This window comes from Rhea americana, unplaced genomic scaffold (assembly GCF_003343005.1).
Source record: "Rhea americana isolate MKP2758 unplaced genomic scaffold, rheAme1 scaffold_103, whole genome shotgun sequence".
Lineage (NCBI taxonomy): Eukaryota > Metazoa > Chordata > Aves > Rheiformes > Rheidae > Rhea > Rhea americana.
The window spans coordinates 2391737-2412938 of record NW_028185073.1 but is presented as its reverse complement, the minus strand read 5'-3'; positions in this window follow the sequence as shown (position 1 = coordinate 2412938).

Here is a 21202-nt window from a genome sequence, read left to right as displayed (position 1 = left end):
CTTCCAACATGAGCAACAGTACAAATACTAAATTAATCACAATATGTAGAGAATAGCCGAATTACACTTGGTAACAAATATTTTATAAACAAAAATGCTTACCAGAAAAAAATACAGAGTTTTAAAATAGCTAATTAAATAATAATGCTATTATACATTTTCCACATACATCATAATAAAAAAAATGCTAATGATTAAAGTATTTGATAATGTTTATTTAATTTTCTCTTTCAAATATAATACTAGTTAGTTTTATTCTTGCCAGAGGTTTAGGTTTGGCTTACGTAGTTCAGGTTTCACTGAACACTAAGAAATGTGTTTGGCATGTAGGCTGGAGATACCTGGCCCAGGAATTTAAAGCTGTAGAGGAATCAGCTCTCTCCAAACCACCACACGTAGGAAGCCCAGACTCCTGGAGGCAGGTGGCTGAGCAAGCTGCTCCAGGCAGCAGTTAGCATCACTGCACGCTGCTCAGAGGTGGCCTGGGCACAAGCCATCCGCCAGATCTAAGCACTTCTGATAGTGTATGCTCATGTGGAGTGAAGATCAGGTGCAGCACGCTGCAAAGACACAAATGAAAGGTTATCATTACACATCAGGTTAAGATGTTGGATTACAAGGAGCTGCTTTCTTTCATCTACTCTACYGTGGTGTGAAAAGGGGGAAAGACATCAAGTAATGCTGCCTCTAAAGAAAGACAAACCATGAAGAAACTCAAATTTCAGAGAGCAAACAATCAGAGATTCTTGTGAAAGATAAGGATGGAAAAAAAAAGGGATTTAGAAGGGCCACACGATCAAGTAGTGGGTTAAGAAGAACCATGATACAACAAGACAGGGGAACTTGAAAGTGTGTAGCTTAATCAGGGCTAAAATATGATGGGAGCTCAACGTGGTTTCTGTTCCAAGACTTGCGTGTTTTTTGCACTTTCCAGCAAAGTCTGTCTAAACTGGAAGAAGTATGTTCTCAAGAGGTATTCCCGTGCCTGCCTKGTACTGCAGGAGGCTTTTTGCTACTCTTGTCTCTGTAAGGGAGAGGGATCTGCTACCGACCTGAGGAAATCTCTTGTTGTGCCACTCTACTGCTTCAGAAGAGAAGAAGGCTTCCTTCCCCTTCCCCCTCTGAGAGGCATTTAAGACTGTAGCTTGCATCATATGTGCTTGGCTTTGGATCGCCCTATGAACAATGTGCTTGGAAACTTAAAGTCCTTCAGGAAACAACACTGTAGTCATAGGAGCCTGGCTAAAAATCTGTAATTGGTAGAAAACTTCTCCTAGGCCTTTAGCATTCAAAAAAGAAAGAAAGAAAGAAAGAAAGAAAGAMAAAAAGTTTCAAACTCATAATTATTTTTTGATTTCTTCCTTCCTCACTCCTAGAAACTTCATTAGTATGTGACAAACTGGATTCATATGACTTTAAGTCCAGTGGCAAAAGGATGCAGTGCATCAACTCAGAGCTGTTTTTCAAATGTCACGGAGTAGCTGGGTTTCTACTTGGTTGAACTGGAGAGTGCCAGTTTGCGTCAGATTGATGAATTATGTAAAACCTGGTTTTCTTATGTATTATTAATCACCCCAAACAAAGGAAGACATTCTAATTAATTTGTGATGATTTTTACCTGTTAACTCCAAAGTAACTCATTCAAATTAAAAACTCCTTTTCTGAGGACTTGCTTCTTGTTAAAAATGCAGTGAGACTGAATTAACAGACTTTGTTGAAAGATATATACATTCGTATGGAAATCTGTGGTCTTTAAAAAAATATAGGGTGATACTTCTGAAACATCATCCAGGGAGTTTGTATCCACAATATTTTAATGTAGGAGTGAGTTAGTAGCCTTAAAATTCACAGGATAGGTACCTGTGTGCACAATATACAGTTGTACCTGGACATATGCCTGTTGCATACAACACCTGGTGCTTTGGAGGCRTCAATAGCTGAAAATGAGGTCCTTGATTTTTATTTTTTATTTTTTATTTTTTTTAAGGCATTAAGTAAACTAAGAAAAAATCAGTGATTAATTTTACAAACCTATATAGTGCGTTATACATGCTTCAAAAGTGCTCCATTTTGCAATGCTGCTTTATCTCACTTTGATAATAAGGTATATATCATGACCACGTCAGAAAAGTATTTCCATCAGGGAGTCATTCATTTATCATGTGAACAATGCTTAAAATTCCTCTGCAGTCACGAAATCCCCCATAGACTTGGAGAAAGGCTGYCCTTGGTGCAAACAGCAGAACATAGTAGGCAGGTGGATGCTTTCTCTTAACCAGAGGCACAAACTGAGTTCCTGAGACCACTTTAATGGTGAGATCAAGCTTCTCTTTACCACCACTCTCTCTCTACTGAATACTTGATTAAACTACAAAGTCCAACGTAGTCATTGTCCTCTTTTGTCTTAGTATAATGCAAATGAAAGCTGCACTTTGTATTTTGTATTACATTAATGTTGTCCCTGGACTTCCAGGGTAGCACCATGCAGATAAAATTAGTTATCTTGCTGTGTACAAAAAACCAGTCACGAATAACTGGAAATTAATGAGTCATTTRTGTAATCATAGCCTGGATTTAGGGACTGAAATCTATTCTGAGGTGCTTAAATTAAAGGATCTGTTTTCTTTTTTTGAGGTAATTTTTTTTTTAATTATATGACTTTCTTCTCTATTCACTAAAAATGCTAAGCAGAAACGTTACTTGTATTATATTAACTCCAAATCAGTGCAAGTGAGAGCTGAAATAAAGCTCATTGACTGGTTGGAAGTAGATGTACTTGACCATCTCAAAAAAACCCCTGACACTATATTTAGGAAACTACATTTAAAATTGTCTGCTTAAGATTTTGTCCTCAGAGTTTCTTATTCACGAATGAAACACAGAGCTAGAAGGCCAAATTCTCCTGTGAATGATACCAGTATAAGTGAGGACTCTCTGAACCCAGTGGGCAGAGACGATGCCAGAGTCAAGCAAAAGATCTGTTGTTCCTTCAGGAGTTTGCTCCCTTTTGACAGCACAGAGGGCACAAGCTTAATATATGTTATTTCCCTGTTGGTAACCTAGATTGGCTTTAATGACTGGAAACTTAACAGCTAGCAACTTTTAAGAAAAAAGAGGTTGTTTGTTGCATCAAAGCACCTTGTAAAGACATTGTCAGAGATGGATTCTGGACTAGAATGAACTCCAATCTGATTCAAAATGACTTACTTTACCATTGAGTATGGTCCCTCTTCACCACTCAATCCAATTATAGTCACTGTCAAGCGAAACTACAGTTCAGTACATTTTGTGCTTAGCTGTCATGTTTTCATGACATTTTAGTGCAGTTGTTATTCAGCCATTTATACTTTTCACGGAAACTCACTAATARAATGATGGCTTACAGCACACAAAGCAGGTTTCTTTCCGTGGCTTATTTGTGATTACCCAGCTTCTCTTAAGGTCCTCTTTCTAAGGTTTCAGTACCCTTCTTGTAGTTGAGAATTGAGCTTAACAGCATCGTGTTCGAATAGACATATATAGAGACATATATAGGTATATTTCATCTATTCTTTTCCCTGTTGTTATAGGGATCTCAGACGTCAATGGCATTTTGGCTTTTATTTTTATCTGTCCCAAGGCACATAGCTGAAACCTGAAAGGAGTTAAGTAGTTTGGTATAACCATAGTCTTTTGCCTTAATATCACAGAACCACAGAATCAGTGAGGTTGGAAGGGACCTCTGGAGATCATCTAGTCCAACCTCCCTGCTCAGCAGGGTCACCTAGAGCATGTTAGACAGGGTTGCATCCAGGCGGGCCTTGAGGATCTCCAGAGAAGGAGACTCCACARCCTCTCTGGGAAACCTGAGATGTATTTGTATTAWGTGGAATTAAACAATATTTCAGGCTAGATATTCTGAGTGTTACTGGTCTTAAACTGTATGAAACCATGGTTTAATTTACTAAATAACTTGTTCTTACAYGAAATCCTTGGGTAGGATTTTAAATAAATTTTTTAAAACAGTTTCTCATTTCTTCACAGGTTTTTCATTCTTTGAAAAAGACTGATTTCATAACCAAAAATTCTTGAACTTCTTTTTCAAACTTTATATCTAAAATCTGTATCTCATCTGTTCTGTATCTCACAGCTGTGATAAAGCAAAAGAGACCATGTTAAYGATTTTAACTGAGGATGATACTTTCTCTTCTACATCATGTTGAGATAAAGATTACATAGCATATGCTCTTTTGATCTATCCTCAAAAACAGTGAGCTAGATAGTTTACAGTCAAGATAATTTACATGAGAACCAATGAGGCTTTGAGAGATTTTAAAAAGCTAAAGAGCCTGAGAAAAGTGGTTTGTAGAAGTTCCTAAAGGGCCTAAAGAGCACACCTGGCTCTAAGTACTTGCCAAATTCAGTTTCTGAACCCTTCTAATTAGCTTTCCTTGGGTGCCCATTAGGCATTTCTAACACCAAGAGCTAAAAGGGTTTCATGTTTTTATAGAGCAGTATTTTACTCCATTAATGCTTGAGTGTGAAATGTTTACAAGTGGCCTGGATGAATGCATTTGCTTTTGCTTTCTGCCTTGTTTTCTGCATTTTAAATGACATGCCTTATCAAAGGGAATTCTCTGCTGTTTCTGTTCGTGATCTTGCTGAAGCAACGAGGTCCTCCTTTCATTGCTTTGTTTAGGAGTTGTGGTAGATAACATCCTCTAACTTCATGCTTTATATACCTGTAGCTTTTTTTTTTCTTTCTTTTTTAATTTCATGACTTATGAATGTCAAATTTCACATGATGATTTGATCACTGATCCCTACCTGGCTAGTATTAGCATCATTTAAAACATCACATTGCTCTTTAGAGGACCCCTGATTATACTAGAGGTATTTTAGCTTTGAGAGTTTTCATTTGAAAAAAATATTTTTTAAAAATTCTGCAGAGTGGATCTGACAATTCTCATTGTCAACAAGTAAGTATTCTGTGTACAGTGTGGAAATTAATTTTACTAATAGCTAAACAAAGAAGAAAAAGTCCCTTATATTAACAAAAATCATATTGGCTGCAAATAGACATGAAAAAGTCAGAAAATAGGACAGACTGAAACTGATTTAGGCAGTCCACGTAATTGAAGGCAAAAAGGTATACTAGTAATCTTAAAAATAAGAAAAGTAACAAATACATTAATTATAGGGAGAAAAAGAACACTTTGGAAACAAGGTTAATCATAAATAATACACTAAAGCTATTTGTATAGTCTTTGGMGGGAGTAAAAAGACAGACTCATCGGGGTTAGGATTATAAATTGGTTAATGCTTGGCATTAGTGGGAACATAGCTGGAGCCTACATGTTCAATTCTTAGAGCTATATTTTAGGAAAGAAATTATGAAGCATGAAAGGTCTGAAACTGAAAGATCAACATGAATCAGAGTTTCAGAGATCTTAATTATAAAAATCAGTCAGGTGTGGCCTTTGATATACAGGCTCAAATAAAAGAAGATTGGAAACCATCTTCTAGAAATATTTTATGGAGTACCTCAAAGACAGCAACTGCTGCCAGGCGGAGGTTTAAACCAGTTAGTTACTGCTATGGCCAGCCGTACACTGACAAATGGGTGTCTCCTCACCTTTCTCTCTCATTTGCTCACTCAGAAAGAGTTCAGAATACTTTTAAGGTCAACAAAATTGAGTTCCTGGTGAAAAAGGGTGCTCTCTATGGTGTCAGATTAAATATTTTACCTAACAAGCCGCGCTGACAAATTCTCTCCTCTAACAGAGGCATAAATAGACTCAAACAGAGGTTGAGTGGGAAAGGAAAAATAATATCGCTGGACACTGTTTTCTTAGACTGCCTTGTGGGTTCAGCAGTATACGTGCCATGTCAAGAGTAGCGGTGGCTGAATACAACGCACAGGTGCTGTACGYCCTGTCAGTAGTGCTCATCTCAGCGCCCGTGTCTGCCTCCACGGATGCAGCCGGCCTCAGAACTGACCAAAGGAAAAGAAGGGCAGAGAACAAGATCTCCTCATGCAGCAGTTCTTTCCTGCAAAGATTTCCATCACAACAAAATATAACAAAAAAGAAGCAACAATGCTTTTCKTTACTTACTAAGAGAAGATATGCCCTACAACACTTCTGCAAGCTCAGTGTAACGGTACCATCCTGTACCTGCCACTCTGGCAATATTAAGATGTGGCCAAAGATCATGCCAAAATGCACTTTACAGTCTGGTTTTAGGTAAAACGCACTAAACTGTTTCAGCCCTGTGTGTGACCTGGCTAATGACCAAAAGGCTTGTAAATACAGTTTTCACCCTAAACTAGGCTGGTTTTGTATATTCCTTATAAAGCTTTAAAAGAATTTTAAAGTCACGGCTGAAGGCTAATGAGACTTTCTCTGCTGGTCCCCCATCCTACTACCATTCTTCTCAGTGTCAAGCGTATGGACAGCCAAAACTGCAGTGTTCCTGTGTCTCTAGAAAACATATAGACAGGCTTCCTATTGAGACTCYGAAGACAGGGCACTTCCCGCAACTTGTTTACGTCGTCTGTGTTTCATGATAGAATGCCTACTCAAAATGCAACTGACCTGCTCAGTTCAAAGGTTCATTTTCTCACTCAGAAAGGAAAGGACTGTGTTTCACTTGAAGCAAAGGGAGAAGACAAGCCTTTACTATTTCATTCTGAGGTGATCTACTTAATTGTTTCATGAAGGAAGGAAGACAGACTTTCATGACGTAGCTGTGGCCAAGTATATAACAATAGGTAGACCTGCGTTAATTTTTTCATTGATAAGTGTGGAGAAATAGATATGTGGAGATTGTAGCAGCCTCCTGCAAAGAGGAGAAAGTTAGCTATTTGAGAATGTCATGTCTGAGGATGAAGGTCACAATTAYTGCAGTTGCGTTTCAGAGGAACAAACAATTTTTTTTTGAGACTGTCCTTTGATCTCAAGCTTAATGTTATTAAGATCTCTCTCTTGCCTGCTTGGTCCTTAAGCCATCTACCAAGGTAACCTAATTCTGCCCTCTTGCAATTTCTGATGTACTTCACAAGGGAAGTGATGAGTCATGACTCTTAAGGAACTAACTTCAAGAAAATGACTTCTTTTGGGACTATTTTTATCTTTCTTGTTTGCAAAAATCTGTCACTGAGAACCCCTGGAGACTCTATGTCTAAATGAAAGATGTGACAAAAAACCCCAAGACAAATACTAATTATATTCCTTTGAACTTAGGCATCTTGAAAGGCTGTATAGCCTTTTGTGAATTTAAACCCCAAACACCAGTGCTTATAAATGGAAAAAGTGAGAGAAAATGAGAGAACTGCTGACTCCTAGAGAAGTTCCTCTAGTATCTGTTGGAGAAGAGTTGATGTAAGCCACTGATCTTCTTCAGCACAGACCTGATTTAAGAAGCCATGAAAGGTAATCTGAGGAAGGAGAGAAAAGTGCAGGAAATCATACACATACTGCTGCTGCTCTATCTGCAGGGCAGTGGAGATCTTTCCAGTTGATCTTCAGRCTTGTTAATATGAGCAGAAGCATCAGTGTCGAGTGAGACCATAACCTGGAGGGGCAGAGGAAGGGATAGTCAGTGGATTCACTCTTTGGCACACATTTGTGTGGTTTTGGGAAAGTTACTTTAATAGTCTCTGCTTCAGGTTCCAATCAATATAATGAGAATGTAATGGAACAATTGAACAATTAGTCTGCTCTTAAGGACTGCAGAATGCTGGCAAGTCTCTCTTATATTCTGAATTACACTAGTCCATCCTGACTGACCTTTATTATTGTGCTTGTATTATTGTATTATATTATTGTATACCRTATTATTGTATTATAGTATGCCATACAATATAGTACAAAGGAAATATATTCAATAAACAGCACTATAAATGCTTCTTCTGCAGACATCATGGCAATGTTTTGAAAAACTACCATTTCAAGGTAGTTTAGAAAATGTCCATGTTTAGGAGCTTCCTAAGTAGCTGAGCTTGTTTCCATGCATGCACATCATAATGTATGCAGGAACTGAATAGCAGAGTGATGAAAATAGGCAAGAAAGGCGGTATAAAAAAGCTGTTTGTGGGCAGCATCAATTATGAGCTGAAAATATGTGCCTAGCACTATCCATTTTAAACACAGAAATGTACCATTAACTAGTTATTGATCATGAGCCATAATTCCAATGCTTAAGTTCTAATAATAATACATTATAAATAAGTATATTAAAATGACATAAGATGAACCATATGCTTTCTTTTAGAAAAGCAATTTAAGTATTTTTGAGTATACCATTAATATTTCCATTGCTCCACATTGGTAAAAAAAGGTTAATACAATAAAGTAATGTTATTTTTCCTCCAGTGCAGGGGAATTTAGTAAATCTGATGGATTTGTATCTGAATCCATCTCAGAGAACTGGATTGTTCCTGTCTAATAAAAAGTATGAAAGAAAATAATACCACATACATAACGTCCGGAAGCAGTATTTTCTGAGGTCAGCACCCGCTCTTCACCTCTTTCATCTCTGGCCGTACTGTATTTACTTTTCTTTTTCCTTCAGAAGTGTATAAATGGTGCAAAGTGCCCTTGTTGCATGTATGATTTTTGCTGTTTCGTAGCGGTTTTCCAACCCTGACCTGCAGAATGCCTCACTGAGCTCTCGCTCTTCCTTTCAATTGAACAAGATAGTGTGCTGTCTGCGTGCTCAACTGTGTCTGCACAGTTCAGATGTTAGCCCTTCTGCATTACAGTAGAAATGGGTTTTATGGGAGGTTTTCTGCCTCCAAAGTATAAGTGATCCAGAAGGTGCTTACTTACTTCCACTCTCAGCCTATACAGAGCAGCAGTGTCATCAGTCAGACTCCCTATGATTTATTACTTTATCCATCCATCTCCACAATGGCAGAATAGCCTTSACTTTGTACACCAGCTGTACATCTGGCTCTCCCTCTGTGGGAAATGCTCAGCAAAATGTGTAAGAAAATGACATTTACAAAGGTTTTAGGTTGTTTATTTACTGTTTACTATAGCTTGTTCTGTCATAATCAGGTAAATTKCATAATTAAACACAGGAGACTGATACTTAATTAGAAAGACAGTTCATTAGGAGTTGGCTATTTTAGAGTTTGTAAAAGACCAAAAAAGAAAAAACAAGCCCCAGGCCCCCACAAACCCAAAATCTGAATCAAATCACTTGATGTCAAACATATAATTTATTGTCTTGSTAAAATTTGAAAGGAAATTAATTATATGGTACTATGTAGTAGCACCACTACTAATACTACTTTCAAAATCATGAAACTGGTTCATGTTTGGATTCTTCAGACAAGTAACAGACTACACATAGAGAGGGTTTATGGCAGGGAGTCTCTGCCCTTTGGGGACTGTAGGGATCAGCCTTGATATGAATCCTTTCTTATTTTCCAGGGATGGCTGTGGTTATTACACTAGCTAGCCCAGCTAGTCCAGWGCTGTGGCAGAAACTAGATCTCACCCTGCTCTTACAGTTGCTGAAYGCATTTTGGCTCTTTATTCCATTACTCTGCAGTCTTGCAACAAAGATCTTTTTTTTAGTCCTTGATTTGCCACATTATTCATATATTAGTTGATATATGGGAGGGAAACAAGCCCATAATTCAGTGTTTTTGCACACTAACTTTAGATTATTAGCAAATGAACAATTTAAAGTACCACCTTCCCACTTATTTGCTTTTTTTTCCTGTGAAATTACCCTGTTACACAAAAAGCTTTTACAAAGAATTCCTTTCATGTTGAAAATTCATGTAATTTTCTGCAGATTGCTTTTTTGTCTGTGGATATCTTTTAAYGTCAGTGTTCTCTTAGATGAAATGTATCAGTTTTCATTTGGCATCAACTTGCTAGAGCTGGGGGAAATCCCAAATTTCCGGATCCAGTGGCATATAAAAGTTGTGGGGTTTACCAGCTTAGTTCTCTCTATATTATAGTTCTCCCCCTCATTTTCTCCTCCTTCGTGTATGTTATTATAACTCTTCCTCTGGAGTCTTATCAGTATTTCTTCAGATCCTTTTTGTCCCTCTCTTTGCTTCCAGCATTAATTTTCATGGTTACGCTATGCCAAATTTTCTGCCTTTTATATTTATTCACCTTCACTCCCCCTTTTTTCTCTCTTCAGCAGAAAGACATGGTAAGTTTTTCTCTGCACTGAAATTTGCTTTMCTTTTGGCAGACTTGTCTCTTGTTAAATACGAGCATGGCTTTTATTTTTGCTGAACATTTACTTATGCAGTATCTTTTTACCCTACTTGTAGAGCTAGAATACCAGGCCTGATGTTTTGATTTAGGCTGTTTATTTGATTACAGGAAGTTCAAATGGTTACAYTTTTTCTCAAGTATTCTCTTCCTCCCTCCACTTTAGTTTGGATTCTGCCAATTTTACCAAACTTTACAATGTCAGGTCTCATCAGTACGTGGCTGGGGGAACTCCAAGTTTATTGTGGCMAAGCAGTGCTTGTCCCACACAGTATTACAACTCTTCAAGGAACCAGCTATGTATTCCCCAGGGTAATGAATAGCCCTATGATTCATGTTTTTGAGCATAAATAAAGATTTGTGGCAAAAATTAAGAAAAAGAGTACCTCTGCTGTAGGATACCACCWGGAGAAACAAGAATGGCATCAGCAGGTGGCCAGATCTGCAGCTGAGGTCTACTGGCAGCACTAGGATGAAATCAGTGTTGCTGGAATTGACTTATATCACTTGAAAACGAGGATGTTGTATTTGTCTTAAACAAGGCTGATATTCTTAATCGCCTTGGATGGCYGTGCCAAACTTAAAAGAAGAAGAAGGAAAACTTCCCTTTCCTCTGTACATTTGCAGCTTGTTCTGTGTGGTAGTGCATATTTTGCATGGCCGCTATATCTTCTTCGTACATATATTTGCTCTCTCTAAATACCCTATGGATATATGTCTTTCTATACGTATTCCCTATATAAGTAAGCACTGCGGTAAGTAGCTGTGACCTATCAYGGTTCCCTTGTTGGATCCTTTAGACTGAAATATGCACATGACCTTGGGAATATGGATAGTCTTGCAAAACACGTGTTTTGCTTACGTCTTGTTTCTCTAAAGAAGGTGCATATTCTGTAGCTTGCGCTCATCCAGTCTTTAGTTACATATTTTGGGCAGTATGATCGGCACCTTCCAAATGTGCCTGTGTACTTCTTGCACAGATGTTTTCCTACAGCTAGTAAGACTGAGATGACTTTGAAGCAGGATCATRAAAAGGGATTTCAAGACAGCAAATGCGAGGCTGTTGGTGGTGCTGTAGGTACAYGTGAATGGCCAGTCAGCGGAGCTGGGATGCTGATCCATCTCAAGCAAAAGTGTCAGAGCCACTGGTATCACAGCCAGGTGAGGAATGACCGTTTTGTTTTCAGCAACTTTCTAGCATTCTCAGATAGCTTTAATCTATGCACTGGGGCAAAAGCAAGCCTTTCACACTTTTCTCCTATGCAGCATTATGCTAGAAAGTCCAGTTCTCAATTGAAAAGGTCATGGTTTTTATTTGGCAGTCTCTCTTTCTTTCTCCCACTGAAAGCCACATCAAAATCAATATGCCTCTGCAAATGCTCCAGCTCTTGTGAAACACTTGTCCCGATGAAAATGTCCCAGCAAGCTCTAACAAGGGCCATATACAATATTTCTGGATCAGTGGGATCATTAGGCTGCTCTAAGCTGGACGATCTTTCTCCTTTATTTGTTACATTCATTTTTCTAAGGTTTGGCATTGACCATATTTTATCCCACAGAGAGTGTTCTAGTGACACATTTTAACCTAACTTTTGCCTCCTAAATTCAGGATTCTTATTTTCTCTATTTTGGCCTGTAGAAGCTTTGCCTGAAGCTTTTCTTTTCGGTGCTTTGTGTTGCTCTTTCTTTTTCCTTGATAGTTTTGACATCTTGGCTGCTAATTTGCCTTGCTTCTAATTGTAAGACAGAAATTAATTAATCTACTTGCCTAATTGCACAATCAAAATAAATGATGTCCACAAATTAGAAGGCACAGAAATTGCATGTGTGTTTTGGATACCTAGATAATGTCCAACAATAAATTGTTTTCATATAAATCGCATGCTTATTTAATTGCTTTAAAATGCTCATTTATTTTTGTGCGAATATATCTATGCCTGCAATTCATAAAATGAAAGACAAATTAAATCGCCCAGCCACGTATAAAAATGTTGCCCTTGGTGTATCCTGGCTGTACTTGGTCATCTGCTTTTTCCCCRGCCATTGCGATAAATTTGGATGAGTTCCTTATACTCTGAATTGCCACCGGGTATCCAACAGATTTCATTTTCTTCTGAATTACTGACATGTGAGGTTGTGYTGCTTGGTTAACTTGAACACATTGTAATATGCCTAATACATAAATATTTTTTGCCTTTCAAGAAAAAATTGTCTCAACAAGAAGCAAAGAATAAAATAAACAGGCTACTGAGGAATGAGGAAAATGTATTTGTGGATTTTGATTTGACTGCATATTGGGTAAATTAGTGATTTGAATTATTCATCATTGGCTAAACCCTGCAACAGTGTAGTCTACAAATATCCCTAAGGCGAAGTTTGCACATTAATCTATTTCAACAGACAGAAGTTAGTTTTAAAGAATGACCATGAATTGAACTGTTGAAATGTGGTGTCCTCTTGTTTATTAAACCCCCTCCCAAACCCCCCAAAATACAGAAAGTGAACTTATATAAAAACTCCAGCAAAAGCAGTTAGCTGTCTTTGGTTTTCTTTCCTGGAAGAATGGAAACAAAACTATATAAGTTATTGGAATGATAAATGTCGTGGCATCCTAAATTACTTTTTCTATTTTTGATAAAATTATTTAGTCTCAGGGAAATGCAGGAACTTCTGTTGTTCTTCAGTGGTAGTCAGTAAACCTTTGAGCCCATTTAAATTTCTAGATTAACTGTTCTTTGGGTTAGCAAAGGGAAGAATGTATCTGAAGATATCACGCTCAAAACTGTCTTTTTCTCTGGATATAATGTGTGTAACTCAGTGCAGCACATGATGTTTACTGAGCTCAGAAAAGGAAATACACTCTGTACTCCTCAGTGAGCTTTAAAAAGCTAACCGTAAGCTTTAAAAAAGCTTTAAAAACAGTAAGCTTTTTTATGTTCTTGATTATATAAAAACATAGAACATGAAATTCCTCTCGAGAGATCTCGAGATCTCCTTCTGAGATTTTTTTCTGTGCTTTCTATGTAACTCTTCGTTGCATGCCACCGAAGAGCCTTAAACAGGAAAAGATCAGCTTGCAGATTTCTGCTGAAACAACAGCAGCTCCTTTTGCAGCTTGACTGGCTTCTTCCGTATCCGCTGCTCCGGCAGCTGCCGCTCCRTGAGCAGCTGCTGCTCCGCATGCTCTGCCGCCCGAGTGGCACCGCCAGCCTCGCTAGCGGCCCAGGTGGCYGGGAAGCTCCTCGACACGTCAGGGAGTGGGTTTTCGGCTGTGGCCCTGCTTGAAACGGTTGTGTACAAGGTCACTGGAGAGCCGCAGGGAGCAGAAGCTCCTGAGGACAGCCAGCTGGAAAGTGTTGGACATGGACTCTGCAGTGCAGTCAGTGCTGGTGAACTCTGAGATATGGAGCAAAGCAGGAGAGTAGGAAGATGTTATAAGAAATAAATCAGGTTGTAGATAGAGCTTTGCTGTGTATGAATCCTGGCAAAGTCCTTTTTCAATTTTCAGGATCAGTTTTATGGAAGGGGCTGACAGCTGGACCATCTTCCCAACCACCTCGAATTTTTGACTCGCCTCACATTGAAATTGAGCCCTGCCAGCCTATCTGCAGGTGATCTGCCAAGGCCTCTTAGGTGTGCTGCCAAGACCTCCTGGATTTGCTGCAAGGACCTCTCTGCGGCTGTCAGCTAAGAAGCCCCACACCTGCTGTCCTTCAGATAAGAAGTCCTGCAGTCTAATAGTTAAGGCCCAGTCTAACCACTGAAAAAGAGATGAGTTTGGACTCAGGTCTGGCTTCAAGATTCAATACCTTGAAGTATTTCCTGGCAGAGACAAAAGAGCAGCAAGAGAAAAGTGTGAGGTACAAGAGAAGTCTGAAGAGGGAGAAGCTGCTAGGAAAACTTAACCCAGTATGAGCAGATTGAGAACGTGCAAGGCTTTGTTTGTATCCAAGCCAGAATAAGGGCAAGGCATATGGTCACGATGACAAGAGTAATTTTACACAACCATAAATGCTCAGGTATCTACCATCAGTACTGGTCACTTTTGAGTTGATCATAGAATCATAGTATCAGTAAGGTTGGAAGGGACYTCTGGAGATCATCTAGGCCAACCCCCCTGCTCAGCAGGGTCACCTAGAGCATGTTAGACAGGGTTGCATCCAGGCGGGCCTTGAAGATTTCCAGAGAAGGAGACTCCACAACCTCTCTGGGCAACCTGTGCCAGTGCTCCGTCACTCTCACAGGGAAGAAATTCCCCCTCACGGTCAGCCAGAACTTCCTGTGCTTCAATTTCTGCCCATTGCCTCTTGTCCTGTCACATGGGACAACTGAAAAGAGTTTGTCCCYGTCCCCTTGACACCCTCCCTTCAGGTACTTGTACACATTGATCAGATCCCCCCTCAGKCTTCTCTTCCCCAGGCTGAASAGGCCCAGCTCTCGCAGCCGTTCCTCATAGGGCAGGTGCTCCAGCCCTCTGATCATCTTCGTAGTCCTACGCTGGACTCTCTGCAGTAGCTCCATGTCTCTGTTGTGCTGGGGAGCCCACAACTGGGCACAGGACTCAAGATGAGGCCTCCCCAGGGCTGAGKAGAGGGGCAGGATCACCTCCCTCGACCTGCTGGCAACACTCTTCCCCATGCACCCCAGGAGACCACTGGCTTTCTTGGCCACAAGGRCACATTGCTGGCTCATGGCCAACTTGTCATCCACCAGCACTCCCGGGTCCTTCTCTGCAGAGCTGCTTTCCAGAAGGTCAGTCCCCAGCTTGTACTGGTGCCTATGGTTATTTCTCCCTAGGTGCAGGACTCTGCACTTGCCCTTGTTGAACCTCAGGAGGCTCTACCCAACTCTCCAGCCTGTTCTGGTCTCTCTGAATGGCAGCACAGCCCTCTGGTCTATCAACCTCTCCTCCTGGCTTGATATCATCAGCAAACTTGCTGACGAGGCACTCTGTCCCCTCATCCAGGTCATTGATGAAGAAGTTGAACAGGATGGGACCCAGTACTGAGCCCTGGGGGACGCCACTAGCCACAGGCCTCCAACTAGACTTTGCGCCAACTGACGACAACCCKCTGAGCTCTGCCTTTCAGCCAGTTCTCAATCCACCTCACTGTCCACTCTTATAACCCACACTTCCTGAGCTTCTCAGGGAGGATGTTCTGGGAGACAATGTCAAAAGCCTTGCAGCAGTCAAGGTACACAGCATCCAGTGCTCTCCCCTCATCTCCCCAGCCAGTCTTTCCATCATAGAAGGCTATCAGATTGGTTAAGCAGGATTTCGCCTTGGTGAATCCATGCTGGCTACTCCTGATCACCTGCTTTTCCTCCACATGTCTGGAGACGACATCCAGAAGGAGCTGTTCCATCACCTTTCCAGGGATGGAGGTAAGGCTGACTGGCCTGTAGTTGCCTGGGTCCTCCCTCTTGCCCTTCTTGAAGATTGGAGTGACATTGGCTTTCTTCCAGTCCTCAGGCACCTCTCCAGTTCTCCAGCACCTTTCAAAGTTGATGGAGAGCAKYCTGGCAACAACATCCGCTAGCCCCCTCAGTACCCGTGGGTGCATCCCACCTGGGCCCATGGATTTGTGGATGTCTAGCCTGCCCAGAAGGTCTCTAATCCTTTCCTTCTCAACCAAAGGAAAGTCTTCCCTTCTCTGGACTTTCTTCCTCATGTCCAGGCTGCAGGATTCCTGAGGGTTGCCCTTAGCAGTGAAGATTGAAGCAAAGGCAGCATTTAGTAATTCTGCCTTCYCTGTATCCCTTGTCACCAGGGCCCCCGCCCCATTCCGCAGCGGACCCACATTTTCCATAGTCCGCTTGCTACTAATATGTACTGATGTGTATTATCCAGATAAGGGCTTCAAATACTGTAGGAAATTCACATTAGTTTTTTGAAAAATATAATCTATAGACCAGTTAGACTTCCTCTATAAACTGCCTGGTTATACATTATGTGAAATAGCTTTCTGTTTAATGAATTAGAGACACACGTCCTGTCTCCTAGGAGTTGTGCAGACCTGGAACCATGACTTTTGAGGGAAAGTCTTCCAAGCAATATTTTCAATGCTTGTTGTATTATTAAATAAAAGGGCATATTTAAAGTGAAATCCTTAAAGGAAATTATGGTCAAAAATGAAATTAGAAAAAAAGGTTCCTTCATAATAGATTATTGAATTAATGTTAGGTGATATCCCAAACTCTGTGTTCCAGTTCAGTTTCCTCCAGAAGAAATTTAGTTCTTGTGCTCTGGGGATGCTCTAAGGTATGAAAGAAAGTGTGGTATATGGGAATGATCTGAATGTTTTTTTGAGAAGTGCATTTCTGATTTGAACTAAGATGCTAATGGAGGTGTACTCTTAGTTAATCAGCTCCATTGGTTTCAATATCTAATTAATGCATTCAATACCAGATCAATATTTGAAACAAAGAGGATCAAGTAATTCTCAGTTTGAGACTACTCTTCTGAGATCAATTAAAATATCTGCTAGGGTTACTGGCTGCTAGGTAGTAGTCACTCCTTTTTCCCTGGTCTATTTTCTCTTTAACCTCAACACTGGGTTAAGGTTAAACATCACAATGTAATTTAAAAGAACAGTACTTTTTACTTTTGAGGTTATAATGACAAATGTAAATGAAGATAAAAATTTCTTATGCTTAATCATGCACATCCTAATACATAAAATTAAGTGCATGTTAGCTCTTTTAAGCAAGGTTAACATCCACATTTTCTAGGAATTTAAGCAGCCACTTTCAGGCCAATGTCAAGAGTTTTCTCTACTAGTGTCTCTTCATAGATCCRTAGCCAAGTACTTCGTGTAATTAAAAACAGTTAAAAAATTCATAGACACAATTTCTCTGTTAGTGTAAGCAATGGAAATGGAAAGCTTATTCCCCAAATCTGATACTTTAGGAGATGATGAATGTGTTTCCACACATCCACTTCCAGAAACCAGTATAGGGTTTAGAAGATGGAATTAGGGGTTTTCATCTAGGGTATTTCACAAAAGCATCAACATTGGTGGCTAGAAACTGTTTACTTCTAATGGTAAAAACGTTGCATTTTACTAAATGCTTTTGGGTGAAGTAGATATACAGACCTCTTCATCAGGCGTAGTGGTATATGGTGGTTTGGTGCTAACACTCCCTGCAGCAGTCAGCAGCAAAGGYGGTAGTAAAAGCTATTGATCTACCTTCAGTTTTGAGGGTGGCGATCTTACTGGTTTCTGCCGCTTGGAGCTTACYATAGTTAGCAAAATGTACTAAATAATTTGATGCCTTTGACACGTAAGCATATTTTAGTAAACTTCTTGGGTATATTTTGCAGCATTCACAGTGGCCCACGTTACCATGGCTTAGGGCTGCTGGTGGTCCCTAAGCTCACTGCTTAAGGAAGAAGTTGAGTTTGCCTACTCCAGCTGCAGCATTTGTGGTGTAGCAGTACCCTTGTTTTTACTCTGGGATTTCTCAGCCAGCCTGTTGGAAGGACTCTGTCCCCAAGGGAAAAAACAGACTATTTTGGTAGCTGACTATACTTGTTAGCTACGACTGTTCTTTTTTCTTACAGGCGTCTCGATACCTAACTCTCTAGACGCAATAGGGAATGGCAATAAAGAASGTCTTTATTAAAGGCCTATATGCTGGGACTTTGCCAGAGTTGGGGAGAAGCATTYTATTCATTCAGTTAATAGGGTTAGGTAGACTTAACTTGTAAGCCATCAAAAGGGAGTAAGTTGTCTTTTTGGTCTATTTGCATAGATATGTTTGAGATAAAGCAGTCCAAGTGCCTTTGCCATGTGTTAGTAATACCGTCAAATTAGCTCAGATTTAGTCCATAATAGCCCAAATTTCTGTGACTTTAGTTCTAAAATAATCTTGCCTGATTTTTGAAAGCGGTTCTGCTGGGGCGGGTGCCCATGGGAGGAAGCTTCTTTGCCAGAAGTATTGACAACCAGGACCAGTTGTTCCTTCATTCCCCTTTGTTGCAATCTGTTGCTAGTTAGAGGTTTAAAGTAATCTCAGAACAGTGTAGGAGTGTTGACTTTCTAACTAAACCATTAGTTTGCTTTTACTAACGCAGTTATTCAGATGGCAATTTAAGGCTCACATCACAAATAGAAAGTGAGATTTGCATAATTGCATGCAGGGAAAAATAACCAGCATCGTGGCCTTGAGCCTGAAAATACATATGTCTGTCAGAGAATCGGAGTTCTTCTGACTTCAGTGGGTCTAAGTGCTTATTAAACGTTGAATATGGTGCATAAGTGTTGCCAAATACTGACCTCTATTTTCTTCTCTTGAAAACCAGTGGAGTCCCCAAAGTAGAGAAAAGAGGAGATAGCTATTTTAATTTTTTTTAACGTTTTATAACAATTTTGAACAAGTTTTGGTTATTGTATCAGCAGAGAGAATCAGATCCAGTCTCCTTGAAATTATTTTTGAGATGGAAATGGATTTGTGCGTGTGTGTGTGTGTGCATATTTCCTCTGCACCCTCATAGGTAGTATGTCTTTATGGTGGAAAGAGATGACTCTCAACATTTAACTGCCTTCTCAGAAGGGCTAAAAAAAATCTGTTGAATAGAAAGACTAGTTTCAGAAATATTGTTTTCCTTTTTGTAAAACTTATTTTTAATTGGCAGAAATCTGTGCAGAACTCTCTCGGTCATCGGGTGCAGCCCTTGGGTACACAGACAAGAACCTGCTGTTACCACCATTCTCCGCTCTTTCCCTTGGCTTCATGTTCCTGAAGTTTGCTCTCTATTGTGTAAAAAAAGTACTTTCTTTTTTAAGTTTTAAACTGATCTCCGAGCTTCCTGAAGTGTCGTGATATATTCCTGAATGTTTTTGTGCAAAAAAAAAWWWTTTTTTTAAATTTCACAGGCATGAAAGAATGGCAAACTGCCATAGAACAGCTAGAAAACAGAGGGAAGAGGCTTATGAGACATTACACAGAAACCATCTTTTTCAAAATATAGAGAAAAATTTCTAGGGAACTTGCCTTCGAATTTTGCACTGGCTAATGCAGCTTCTTCATCATCAGTTTTATTTAAATGCATAAACTAAGAAAACAAGTGACAGCTATGTTATTCATGAGGACTGGTTGTAATATCCTGTTAGCAATTTCTGTGCCACTCTGAAGATGCTTTGATACTGTTAAAAAAAAAGACAGAATTGGGTTTTTGAGCTTTTTTGCCTTTTGTAGTGAATTTCTTCAAAATTTGTCTTCCTTCTTAAGTAATTTGACGTAATGACATATTATCACAGAGATGGAAAAATTCAGAAGATAGAAGAGTTCAGGTATGAGATATAGAGCATTACTTCTTTCCTTTCTTTTTATTCCATTACTTCAGGCTCCAGAAATAGCTATTCCAGAGGACAACCATAGTTTTTAGGAGTCAACAAGAGTTAAAAAAAAAAAAAAAAGAGAGAGAAAGGTCATAGAAACAGCAAAAGAAAAGGAAATGTAAACAGAATAAATGTATTTGCTTTCCATGACTCTCTCTTCTGAAGTTAACTAGGATCGGTTATACACAGGTTTGGGGAAGAAGAGTAAAAGGATGGACTGAAGCCAGAAAAGGAGTAAATTTATTTATATAGTGGAATGAGTTAAGATGTTTTCTGGTATGGCTATACGTAACTGGGAGATGTTTGGTTAAATCAACTTCATAGGGAGTTCAAGGAAAACAATTTTAATTTATTCTTTATTATTATATAATTTTATTATTTACAAAAAGAAAAAAATAATTCTAACTGAAAACTCTAGTTTCTTCCATTTTATGTACATGTTGCAGCCATGGCTCAACACGTTTAGAACTGAGGTAAGGCAAGGCAATGTTGAGACATTCAGGTGTGAATTTCCAGGAAGAGAGGCAGCCCACYATAGGCACTGGGCAAGGAAGAGGAGCCAGGCTTGTATGGTGGTGGTTTGGAGGTGAGCATATGAAAATAGTTTTAGAGTTGTCTCTGCTGAGTGCAAATCAGATTTGCTTAGTAATGAGAAACAACTTTAGAGTGCCAATAGTTTCAGAAATGTTTATTTTTATAAAAAAAAATCTGGAACAAATTACCAGAGCTGCAGGAAATAGCTATATGTTTGGGAGTGTTGGCAAGTGGTCGTGCAGTCCTAGGGGGGCTTCTCAAAGACAAGTTTAAATAGATGCTTAGACACTGTTGCCATAATAGAGCAAGAGCTAACCAATCCTTTCCTTTTTAGACTTTCCTCACTGAACTTCAGCTCATCTTGCACTCGTTAGTGATACAATGGTATCTTTACAGAAGACAGTATACTGAATAACTGTTTTTAACTATTTATTTAGCTTTCAGGTTAAACTCTCCATCTTCCAGAAGCTCCTCACGGGTTTGCTTAATGTACCTGTCAATCTCACAGTTCTTTCTCTGTCAGCTAGCCCTCTAACAGTGTTTTCTTTAGGGGGATACGGGTTGTGTTTAGATAGCCATAAAATTTAAAAAGAGCAAACTTGAAAATGTCCACAACATACCAAAAACTTTAAAYTTTATTAAAGCATATGTGAGGAAAACTGACAGAGAAAAATGAGAAAAATTCAAGCAATTCAAGTGTTATAAAATAATTCATTTTGAATAAATAATATTATTAGTAACTCACAATAAAATATTCCCTCACTCTCTCCTTTCACCCTCCCTTTCTTACAGATTTAATGTGTTTAGAATCTGCACTGTTAAATTATTGCCCAACACAGTGAAAATCCCTTACAAGCTTCTTTCTGGATCAGATAAGAAGTCTTCATGCTGTAGATCTCTCTGTCACTGGCGAATTGGCTGCTTTTTGGTCTAAGTTCAATAGGAAGTGTTTTTTCTTTTGAGTAACCATTAAAAGTAAATCTCTTTTTTCTTGTAGTGTTTGATGGCTGTGTTTGAACTGTGACTATCCGATCATCCACACAAATTTATTTTTGTAAGCCTACTTTTCCTTCTATGTATTTCTCAAAAGCTATTGTTATT